The sequence below is a fragment of the Convolutriloba macropyga genome, chromosome 11 (assembly GCF_964194025.1).
Source record: "Convolutriloba macropyga chromosome 11, txConMacr16.3, whole genome shotgun sequence".
Taxonomy (NCBI): Eukaryota; Metazoa; Xenacoelomorpha; order Acoela; family Convolutidae; genus Convolutriloba; species Convolutriloba macropyga.
In genome coordinates, this window is record NC_134478.1 from 74,748 (window position 1) to 88,330 (window position 13,583).

Here is a 13,583-nt window from a genome sequence, read left to right on the forward strand (position 1 = left end):
CCTACCACCACTAGCTTCAAGCTTAACTGAACTAAACAATGCCATCATACAATAATTAACTAATCTGATATTAGCATTATTAGCAAATACAACACCAGCATCATCTGATACAACAAACTCTATCTCTAGATATGAATCACGCAAATTTAAATGATTCTCTTCTCTATTGAGTATGACATTAATATTAGTTTTGATTGTATTCATTGTTGCTAGATTATTAGGTTTATATTTTATAATCTTACTTTTATGTATATCACTATTATAACCATAAGTTGAGTCCAAATTAAAATCCATTTTTTTAAGTCAAAAAATGTCCGATAACTTAATTCTATATAAACTACAAAAGATACATGAAATGCTAACTAAAACGAAAGAAGAACGTACACTTAACTTAAGAATGATAAAGCCAACAGAAAAGTTTTACTTTAGTGAACCTATACTTAACTCGTCAAAATTAGGTTTAATTAGATTATCTGTTTATAATTCGGTGTTTAATGTGAATAGAAGTAACAATCAATTGTTATATGATACCCGAGGTGAAACATGGACAGATACCCGTATTTTAGCTGTTATACCAGGTGCATATGAATTAATTGAAATAGCAGAATTAATAAAAGAAGAAACTAATGGTAATGTTATAAAAGAACCTGATAAGATTAAAATGGAAAGTTTAATGGAAATAAAACAAGGTGCAATTAACTTTGACATAGAAAATTCAATAGCCCCATTACTAGGCTTTAGAAAAATAGTATATGAACAAGTTAAATATACATCTCAGAAAATTGTTGATACTATGGGTTTTAGTACTATTAAAATTCATTGTAACATGATATATGGTGTTAAAGATAATGGGAATAACACAAAAATACTATATACTTTTACTCTAACAGAACCACCGGAATACTTGATAAATATTATACCAACTAATATCTTGTATCAAAATGTAACTAAAGATAGAATAGAATATATAGAGTTTATATTAAAGATGAGCATGGAAGACCTATAGACTTTAATGGTGATTTATTGAGTTTTACTTTGCATCTGGTGTAGATATAGATATAGATATAAACATAAACATAAACATAAACTTAATTACAATACTCTCCGATCCCAATTAATTCTTAGTTTATAATTATTTTTTTTTATTTTTAGTTATATCAATGACAATGTAATTATAAGGCTCTTTCCATACCTTATTACATATATTAGCAAAATCATTATAACTAAGCTCAATATTATTAAAGAAATCTTGATATATCGATGCTAGGACTTTACCTCTCTGTTCAATTAAAATAAATAGAATACAGTTCTCTCTGACACTCTGCCTATCCAGAGAGAACAGGTTTTAATTAAGATATATCATGTTGCAGCTATTATGTTTACCTCTACAAAAGTATTCATTAATAACTGGTTCTTTGGCTCTATTATCATCGAATATCAATAGTTTCTTTAAGTCTTTGGGTATATGAACAAGTTAAATATTCATCTCAGAAAATTGTTGATACTATGGGTTTTAGTACTATTAAAATTCATTGTAACATGATATCTGGTGTTAAAGATAATGGGAATAACACAGAAATACTATATACTTTTACTCTAACAGAACCACCGGAATACTTGATAAATATTATACCAACTAATATCTTGTATCAAAATGTAACTAAAGATAGAATAGAATATATAGAGTTTATATTAAAGATGAGCATGGAAGACCTATAGACTTTAATGGTGATTTATTGAGTTTTACTTTGCATCTGGTGTAGATATAGATATGGATATAAACATAAACATAAACTTAATTACAATACTCTCCGATCCCAATTATTCCTTAGTTTACAATTATTTTTTTTTTTATTTTTAGTCATATCAATGACAATGTAATTATAAGGTTCTTTCCATACCTTATTACATATATTAGCAAAATCATTATACCTAAGCTCAATATTATTAAAGAAATCTTGATATTTCGATGCTAGGACTTTACCTCTCTGTTCAAATAAAATAATTAGATTACAGTTCTCTCTAACACTCTGCTTATCCAGAGAGAACAAGTTTTAATTAAGATATATCATTTTGCAATTATTATGTCTACCTCTACAAAAGTATTCATTAATAACTGGTTCTTTGGCTCTATTATCATCGAATATCATTAGTTTCTTTAAGTCTTTGGCTAGTTTATCAGGAGATGGTAAACCTTTTAAATGTTTAATAAATTCTATAATTGCTTTATCGTTTATTCTTTCTAATCCATTGTATTGATCACCAGTATGTCCAATGATGTATAGCTTCTCAAAATATATACTAGCTAGAATTAGTTTTTTTAATAAGAATGTCTTACCACATTCACTAGGACCAGATATTATACATCTAATGTCTGGGAATTCAGCTTCAGTAATTATATCATCTTCTTTTAGCCATTATTGTAGATCATCATTTATTTTTAACAGAGATATCACTAGTAGGACTATTGTTATTAGGTTTGCCCCTTTGATGTTTTTCATCAAATAGATCTGCGAACGAGCTTTGCTCGTGGCTAGCCAAACAGGTTCCCTGATATAGAAAATTATCATCTGCGAAGCAGGTTCCCTGATTAACATTATCCTTATCATTAACAATATCATTATCATTAACATTATCATTATCATTAACATTCTCATTATCATTATCATTATCATTATCAGTAAAGCTACTTCGTAGATCATTATCTTTATCATTAACCATCTCTTTAACACTATCTTTATCTATATCATTATCATTATCAATATCTTTATCATTATCATTATCATTATCATTATCATTAACATCATTAGCAAAGCTACTTCGTAGATCATTATCATTAACATTATCATTATCTTTACTACAACCTAAACAAAAACACTCATTATACATTCCTGGAGATTTACATTGATTAACTAGAATATTCAAAGCATTGTTAAATCTAAATCCTCTATCAATAAGATAGATCATATATAAACAACAAGCCCCACAATAAGATTCATCGTATTGTTGCATTCTTTCATTAGAGCCTAGATCAACATATTCTTCTAAAAATAATGGTGGGTTCTCAACACCAAAACTATCAAAGAAATACACAGGACCACCTTATCCTCTTATAACTAAAACCCAATGTTTACCATCAGTTGGATGTAGATTGACAATAATGTTGAAGTTATTGTCATTAATATTTTCTGGAGTCTAATCTCTCATTACTATTTCAATTGGTGTTAGACTTATATCTTTACCTATATCTTTTATTTTGATATCGCTCATAGCACTATTATCAATATTAAATTTATTAATGAATTCCTCAAAAGTTAGGATAAGCATTTATATATAATAAATTTATTAAGTCTATGTCTAAGTCTAAATCAAGTCTATATTTTATATATAAAAATGGAGACAGGTAGTGTAGTTTTTTAAAAATTATACTTTGTTTTAATTTTATAATTCGATACCGAGTAAAAATACAAAACTAGAAGAAAGCTTTGGTGGATTTATGAATAGGAGTCTAGTTAGATTTGAATATGAAATTTCACCATTACATACTATTGTTTATGGTGGAACTGGTACGAGGAAAACATATTTTATTAAACAATAATTAAAATTATACTGAGTCCAAAACCAAGACCAAAAACAAAACCGGGACCAAGACCAAAACCAAGACCAAGCTAAAAATATAGTTATAGTGTGTAAAGATGACAGAGACTGGATATATCCTGAGTCTAATAAGTTTAATACTGGGTTTATTAAATGTGATATAAATATGATCACAAAAAAGAATATGCATAAATTTCAAAATTGTGTAATATTACTTGATGATATAGCTTATTATTTTACTGAAGGTACACATTATAATATTCAAATGATTGTAATGTGTCATAAACCAGCTCAAAAAATTAATACAGCAAAAATAAGTTGTGATACTATTTATTTAACAACTTATAAAGGACCTGATCTATTTGAAAACTTTAATGAGATATATAAATGTGAACCTGACTTTAGTAAAATAATTAGTGAGTTAAATAGTAACCATTATAATCGTACAGATGGAATGTCAGATGAACTTCGTTATGGTATAATTAAATATAATAAGAAGGAAAAATACTTTTATTATTATTAATAGTAATAGAACAATGATATATGATTCAAGAGTTGGTTTCCTTGATTTAAAAGCTCTTAGTTTAAAAGATGAATTAGAAAGAGAAGATATAAATAAACTTATAGCATATATGAAACCTTTCATGATAAATGCAACAGATAGAAATACCATTAATCATGATAATTATCAGTTTTATTTTAATAAACTTCTTAATTTAAATAATATTCAAATTTAGAATGATGTTTTAACAAAAGAGATGGTTAAAGCAAAAGGTTTAAATCAATTATCAATTATTGGTGGAATTATAGGTTGGGGTTTAGTTATAACTTGTTATATTTATCCTGATTCAATAATAAAAACTGTTGGAGCCGTGGCAATGAGTGCAAGCAATATGTTGAAGAGAGCAAATACTTTGGTTAACGTTGGATATGGAGAAGATCTGCAAAGCAGGTTCCCTGATGGTGAAAAACGGACAAAGTCCTATCTGGGAAATGATTATACTGATCTACGAAGTGATTATACCGATCTGGGAACCAGTTACACTGATAGTGAAACATGGACAATGTTCTATCTAAAAATAGTTTATTTAATGAGGCACGTAAACTTGTTACACCCTCAGAAAAACTACAAGAGGAATATATAAATGAAGAGATGGGAATTTTGAATAGAAAGGGAGGAAAGTTTTTAACCAGACTATATGGAAATAATGAAGAATTTAGAGAAGAGATTATAAATTTTGTTAGAGATAAAAAAAGAATTAGACCTCGAATTGATTTTAGATAAGAGATGTAAAACTAATACACTCAATACGTTAGGAAATAAATATTTAGCAGAGTGTATCACATCCAAAAGATAATACTAAATATTAAATTGAAATCATGACTAAATTTTATCCGCGAAGCTGTTACACCGATCTGCGAAATGATTAGGTAAATATTATAGTTTACCCTATTATAAATGCTGTTAAAATGTTTGGAGTGTAACTATAAATATGGAAACATTGCTTGTTTAAAATATCATTATGAATCATGTCATAAAGATAAAACTGATAAATGTATGTTTGGCATTATAATACTAAGTGGTATTTGTGCTAATAATTTTTCTCCATGGGGTTGTTCTTTAAAAAATGAATCTAGTTCTAATTCAAGTTCCAGCTCTAGCTCTAGTTCTAGTTCCCGTTCTGTTTCTAGTTCTATCTATGACTCTAACTCTAACTCAGACCCTAACCCTAACCCTAACCCTTACCTTAACCCTAACCCCAACTCAATCACCAACCGTAAACCTAACCCTAACCTTAACCCTAACCCTAACCTTAACCTTAACCTTAGCCCAGAAGTCTTAATTAGAAGTTGTAATAAATGTAATTATGTAAAACCACTAACTGATTTTGATGAGAGTAAATATACATGTAGAATTTGTACTTCAAGTAAAGTTAGTTGTCCATCTTGTACTTCTGTTGTGAGATATGATGGAATACGGGCTCATGTAAAGAAACAACATCCAGATGTAGAATTACCTAGAGGATTTAGTAGAAATCTGCGAACGGACGAAGTCCATGGCAAGCCAAGCAGTTGGGGAACCAAAACCAAAGGTCCTTACACTGATTTGAGTGAGAAAACAATTAATAATAGTTGGCAAAGCAAGACTGTAAGTCCTTTAGTTGTTAGCCAAACTGAGGAAAGTTGTTCGTGTAAATATTATAATTTTTTATAATTTCTTACTAATAATGGGTTAAATAAAGAAAAAGTAAAAGAGAAGATAAATTTATTGAAGAGTATAGATAAATTGAAATAAAATTATAAAAAATTTAAAAAAAATATCAAAAAGAGGGAATCACTCCTTAAGAGCGAAAAAGAGCGATCTTTCTACTGGGGGATCACCCCGAATAAGAGCGAATCGCTCTTAAAGAGTGAAATGTAAGTTTTGCTTTAATTTTTTTGATTTTTTTGTATTATTTTTGATTTCAATTGATTTCTGATTGATTTTTGATCGAATAAAGAGAGAATGTATAGTAGTGGATAAAACAAGGAAATCAACAAGTAGTAAAAGTTGGCCCTATTCGACATGCGTGATTAGCGTTTGGAGAATAGGCCAAATTTTGCTGGTGGTTGATTTCCTTGTTTTATCCACTACTCGTAATCTGGGATTTCGAGAGCTGAGATTTCTGGACAGTTGTCTGAAAGATGGCCGATATAAATTCGAAAATGATATTTTTCAGCATTGCGTTTCAGCGAGATTTCGAAAAACAAAGTTGAAAACAATTAGCGACAGTGTCATCCGAGTTTTTAATATATTTCATTTTAGCTCCATATCTAGCGTACCCTAGCAGAAACAGAAGCAAGGAGCAGAAGGCATAACTTGTAGGCAATCAATCCCACCCCAATTCAATTCCACAAATTGGAACGAGTATGTCAGTAACTATTGCTACAAAATTTTTTTCGGCCATTTCTCAGAAGGCTTAGCTCGTACCTAAATTTGACTTGGTTTAAAATCAACATCGATAGATACCCTTTCGCTCACAAAACCAATCATGTTACGCTAATAAATAATGGAATCGAAAATCCCTTCCAAACACAATTTTGTTTTTGAGTCTGAGTAAAACACTAATTCCCAATATTTTATTTTCAAAATGTCCAACCATCAAAAGCACATTGTAGACTTTTGTATTTTTGTCGTTTGAAGTCTTCTAGCTGGGGACTGGCTAGCGCCCAAAACTCTATCGAAATTCCGAAAGGTTTGTTTGTTGGTTCCTCTTGTAGTAGGGAGTGTACTGTGTTGTCCCCCAAAAAATTGCTCTCTCGGCTGGTTGAAATCTTCACTCCCGATAATTGAATTAATAATCAAGAAATGCAATACCGGCAACTTATAAAGTTATAGCAAGAAACAAATAATTGAATAACCCCAACAATCCCAAAGTAAGTTTTCTATCAAAACTAGTTAATAGTTCACGCTAATTCAAATCAGGTCAATCAAACTATCCAGAAGTATCCAAGAATAAATCGATTTATTTCCTAACCAAAACAACAATAACAAGTTCTGCCTCCCTGTAGCTGTGTTACTGGCCAGAAACCTATCTTTCAACCAACAATTTCAATTAACTCTGCACTTTCACTCACTGCAAATACGAAACTATTTTCTTTCACCAAGAACTAACTAAATAACTACAATTTTCTCACTCTGAGAACCAACTGCTCCACTTGAGCGTTCTCTCCCTCTCTCAATTTTGACTGACGAACCGCTGTTCTTCAGCCTCGTTAGCCTCTCTCTCGCTCTCTCGCGTCTGATGGTTTTTCTTGTGCTTAAGGGTGCTCAAATTTATCAGTTCTTATCACCAGCATGTAACGTGGTGTTTTCATTTTACAACATTTTGACCTTACGCATAAGTGTAGTAATGGGCGTAGAATGTTGATCATTCACTGTAGTTTATCTAAAGTAAATGTTTGCTCAAGATGACCGGAATTTCGGGGTTTATTTGGTTTGCTAATTTCAGGATTCACAAAAACTCACGTTTCATGTCACCTAACATCTATGCATGCACGCTAGTTTTTATGTTTTCACAGCTATGGATGTGTTTAAATTGCATTAAAGGTGCTTTGCTTTCCATTATGATATTACAATGTCTGTTTTATTCAATTTTTAACTATTCTCCTCATGATCAGAATGGTGCAAAAAATAGGAAAAAATTATATATTTATGCCTTGTTTTTGTAGAATGTCCGTTAGCGTTTTTATTTTGAACGTGAACGATAACTATTTTGCGTTATTCACTCTTGAACGTGGCTTTTGGTGGTTACGTTGACCCCCGGCAAAAATATTGCTTCTTTCATTGAAGACCAAAAAAAAACATAATTTATCGACTCTTTTTTTGTTTGTTTTTATAAGCAAAATAAACCACTTAGAGTTAGCAGAAAAAAGCTCGCCCTTTTGTTCAATGCATATGCGTATGTCCCAAGAGTCAGCAGTTAAAATTTGAGGTCAATCAGATTTGAGGATCTTGAGTTTTCAGGATTTTCGGATGAGCGGTGAAATTCTGGACGCCTGGTTTTGGAAATTTTGAGTTTTTCTCTGTCAGAAATTCCTTCAAACAGCACTTGTGCTTTTTTGGACTAATGAATCTGATCTGTAGAACACTTCACAGCAATAATAAGACCCATCTCAAATATCGAACTTGCTTCATAAAACGTTATTTCCACTAAATATTATATTTTGCAAACTTTTTGTTCTTTTGAACCTCCAATACTTTAGTTACCGCTTTTTCTTGACAATAATGATTCTTTCCACTGTATAAATACCAAAACAATTTTTTTTCTCTTAACTAGCTCTGATTTCAATAAGGTTTTATAAATTTCCCAAATTTCACCTGATGTACTCAACTGATTGACAATTTGAATGTCAGAAAACCAAAAATTTTTGCCTTCTTTTCTCTAATTCGTTCCGCATGTGCCCCTAATCACAAATTCACTCCAAAAATATCTTTCCACTAGATGCTCCTTATGTTTGGCGAACGACATTTCATCCAAAAATACACTATATAAACAAACAAACAAAATTTCGATTCAGTTTCTTTTTTAATTTTCAACTATTCAGTCATTTCCTTTCAACCGACCTTTCAGAGGTTGCTTTTTTGGAATTTTGGGTTTTGGAGGGACTCATTTAAAAAATATTTTTCCATTTCCCAAGCTTCCGTACCTTTTGGTGTAATGATATCTGGTTTCTTTCGTTCAACGACCTCTGAGTTTCATTCTGGCTTTTTATGACAAGTTGATCACTTTGCAAAGTCAGTTTCCTTTTTGTTTACTCAACAAACAATTAATCAGTTCACTCCAACCTTCATCGCTCAGGTTCGTCCCTTTTGTTTACATAGAGAATATGCTCAAGATTAGCTCTTAAACTTTGTAAACTAAATAATAGCTCAATATGAAAGCTTCATTGGCAAGCAGTCTAGTCAAATGTTTTTTAATGCAAATTCTACACTCGTCCCTCCTAGACTATTATTCTTGCGAACAATAAAAAAATTTCCGTGGTTCCTTGTTTAACAGCACCTTTTCTCCCTAGAACAGAGCTATTGGTTAGTATATGAGTGAAACTAAGTTGGTGTGAACAATTTAAAGAGAGCTCTAAAAAACTGAAGGTTAGGAAATGCCCAGAGCACCGTTTATTGACTAAACAATTACTAGAAGATATCAACAAGATCATATATATATTTAAAAATATATATATAAATATATATATATATATATAAATATATATATATATATATATATATATATATATATATATATATATATATATATATATATATATATATAATTTATTTATATATATATATATATATATATATATATATATATAATATGTTTACAATATATATATATATATATATATATATATATAAATATATATATATAAGTCACTCAGTCAACCAACTGTTTTAGAACAAAAAAAACATTGGCCGAAAAGAAACTCACAATCAAAAAATTCCAATACCAACAACCCCACTGTTTAATTCTAACCAAATTGCGAACGTTGCAATTAAACTAAACATCTTTTTCTTCATAGATTCCTATCATAGTTTTTGTTGCTTTAGAGCATAAGCACTTCATTATTAGCAACAAAATCAAATATTCAATTTTGAACTTCGAATTTAAAGTATGGCATAATAACTCACGATCATTGGAGCTGCAGCTTTGTCAAATTAGACATAGTAGCTCTCCCCAATAACAGTTCACCTTCTGCAACTTTGTCAACTCTTTTTTTTCCTCCGATGCTTGAAGGAATGCCCGCCTCCAGTCTCATTCTTCGACCTTTTCTTTTGTTTGCGCCACACTAACATGGACCACTGACACTCCCAATTCAGTTTGTTCCACTTTTCCTTCCGACTCACATTTTGTTTTCCAAACAACAGCCTGCACAACTGAGGGTACTGAAATTCCAGGCTTCTCTGATCGTCACTCGGCCTCAAAAAGTTCTGAGAAGAACTACACGACACCTCCCTCCTATATTGTACCGTCTCTTCTTGGCCGGATAAGCCTATCGACAACTGATTCCGATCGGTACTTTTTGCTTTCTTAACTTCATAGTCCGACGACTGCTCGCGTTCACTATCTTGCTTCAAATAGGAATTCTTGAAGTGTACTGACACTAAGTTCTCTCCAAATTCAAATGGCAAAGCGTTTTCTCCGTCACTTTGCAATTTCAGTTCCAGATCGCGTTTCTTTGAGGGCGACAACGGTTTATCATCGAACTCCATCTTGTGGATGTGCACCAATTCACACTGCAGATCGCTAGTTAAACTTTTTCGGATAAAGACTTCTTCTGAAGTAGAAACCTCGCTTTGCCCTACCACCAGTGGCTAATCAATTGCACTTTGCACAATTTGTTTGCTCTTAAGAGTTCTATCATTTCCAGCATAGGAGAAACTCACTTCCAAACTTTTTTCATCCGAGTGGAGTAATTGAGGCTCCGAGTTTAACGGACTGTTTTTCTTGCGATCTGGCTCTTCCAACTTCATCTGTACTAAACCACAACCCACATCACGCAAGCCAACACCATTTCCATCTTGATCATTAACGAAAGCGCCGGATATCACTAATTTTTCAGCAGTTGAATGGTCACAAACGTCATAAAAACTGATTCGTCAGCCACCACTATCTCTGCAACGAAGCTCTGGTTATCTACCATTATGAAAACTGCAGGCGCTTGCTGCTGACGCAAAGTTCCATAAACATTTCAACGTTCTTGTTTAGTATTACAGCTGCCTCCAACAGTCGCAGAAATTTTTGGTTCCTCGTTCTCATTTTTTTCTGTTTCATCAACTGCCTTTTCTTTCGAAATCTTGGCGGAAAAAATTTCTTCTAATTTTGCTGGTGTAGTCAATTTTCTTCTTTGCTCCCTTCTGAAAATCTATCCGCGTTTGCTTTTTTTGTGCTTTTACAACTCTTGGTCGCCTCGCAAGCGGGATCGTCTGTTGGGAAAGTTACAAAACCCTCTTGTAATTTCTCACAGCTATCCTCAGATGAAGTTCGGGTCAAAATAAGTGGATCATTGCGCTACGACCCACTGCTGACTCTACCTTGGCGTGAACTATTAGCAATCAAATTCCAGCTAAAAATATCTTCTGCTCCTCTGGTCAAATCACCTTTTTGAGCAACACTAAAATGCGGCATAGCTGATTCGCCAACATCTGACAAATCATCTATATCTATAACCTTCGAAAGTTTAGGTGTTCCCATTGGATGAAGAGCATTAGCAGGGCTAGTTTTGGACCATTCTTCAACTGTTATAATCATCCAGAAAAAATTCGGATTGTAATCAATCGGTCTTTCTCAAAAAAAATCGATCAAAGATAACAAGTTGGTCTATCATCAATTTCGTACTTTCATCGCGAAAATTTTGAAAACAAGGAGATAATTTGCCAAATTTGCTCTGGAATGATTCTTACCAAAAAGTTGCTGCGACTTAAAATTTTAAGTTTTGTAAATTTACATATACAGTCTCTCTTGACAAAGGATATAACAAATTGAAGATATAGGCCTGCAACCTGTTTGGGCTGTAAATATCAATTTAAATATTGGGGGCTGAAAACATTACCTCATAAAAGAACGAATATAAATACACAAACATAAAATGTAGCTCACGAATCGGCTTGAGCTGCAGTGTGGGAGGGGACGCCAAACTTCTTTCCTTCGTGTGGTGAATGAGAAAACACAGTAACGATGAATTCGTTAATTCCACTTGGAACGATGATTACTATTTCAAGCATACGAAAACGCAGAACTGCGCTTCAGCATTGTTGCGCTTTTGCGCTATGTATAGTGCTAGACAGAGACCTGTCAGATCAACGTTTACACTTTCATAACATACTGCGGTGCGTATTACAGCTGCCTCCAACAGTCGCAGAAATTTTTGGTTCCTAGTTCTCATTTTTTTCTGTTTCATCAACTGCCTTTTCTTTCGAAATCTTGGCGGAAAAAATTTCTTCTAATTTTGCTGGTGTAGTCAACTTTTCTTCTTTGCTCCCTTCTGAAAATCTATCCGCGTTTGCTTTTTTTGTGCTTTTACAACCCTTGGTCGCCTCGCAAGAGGGATCGTCTGTTGGGAAAGTTACAAAACCCTCTTGTAATTTCTCACAGCTATCCTCAGATGAAGTTCGGGTCAAAATAAGTTGATCATTGTGCTACGACCCACTGCGGACTCTACCTTGGCGTGAACTATTAGCAATCAAATTCCAGCTAAAAATATCTTCTGCTCCTCTGGTCAAATCACCTTTTTGAGCAACACTAAAATGCGGCATAGCTGATTCGCCAACATCAATCCATTTGCCAAAGTACGGTATGCAAGGACCAGTCGTGATGTGTTCACTCAATACCAACCCTTTAGAGCACCCTTTCCACTGTGAATTCGTTTTTGATAGTCGTTTCAAAAGATTCAGAATTACTTAGCCACTCACAAATTGTTCGGAAGGAACACGTTGTCGTCCATGCAATGAAATTTGTTTTCATCGTCACTATGAAAGAAGCTGTTATCATCACTAAAACCGTCGTCACTAAAAGTTGCATTATCTTCCAACTCACTGTTAGCAATTTCCATAAATGCTTCGCTTCTCAGTTCTGCATTTTCCAAGTTCTTACCCTTGTCCCACCTTGCAATGCATCGATTCATCATTTCACTGAACTCATCAGCTTCGGTTTTGTTCATTGCCGTAATCTGCATCTTCATGTCTCTGTCAGAATCAAATTTTTGAACACCACCAATGACGTTTGAATCAGCAACAGTCTCCAAATTTGGCTGGTTGTGAGTACTTTTTGAATTGCTTTCTTGGCTTTCGTCTCTGTCAGAATCAAATTTTTGAACACCACCAATGACGTTTGAATCAGCAACAGTCTCCAAATTTGGCTGGTTGTGAGTACTTTTTGAATTGCTTTCTTGGCTCACGCCAGTCCTCCCTTACTTCATACCCCCGGCGAAGGAGAAATTTTTAACAACCCGAGTCCTGCCATTGTTCTCAAAAATGCTGCACTCTAATCGGAATGCTCCTCTGAGGCTTCAAATTCAGCTGCAAATCTTCTTACCTCTTCTTCTCTACTCGTCTTTGTCTTAGTAATCTCTTCAATCTATCTGCTCTGGTACTTGCACCACTTCAATCAATTAGAATCCTCGTCCCGAGGATCAACGTTTTTTTTCCAGACTAACCGTTTCACGAAATCAATTGTCTCCGCTGCTCAAGTTCACTTAAACTTTGTCTTCCTGCAAGTCTTGCAAGCATTTCTTGAATAATTTCAATGTTTTCTTCCGACTGATCTCTCGATAGGGTCCCCAGCTCGTCGTCAGTATCAACAGAGATACTCGTCGTCAGTATCTCTATTCAGACTCATGTCGTCATCAAATTTTCCTGAACAACTCCCTTCTTTTTAACAAGAGAGCCCACCCAGGAGCACCACTGTAGAATTTTGTTTTTCTTTGTTGTTAGAGGGCTTCTACCTGGG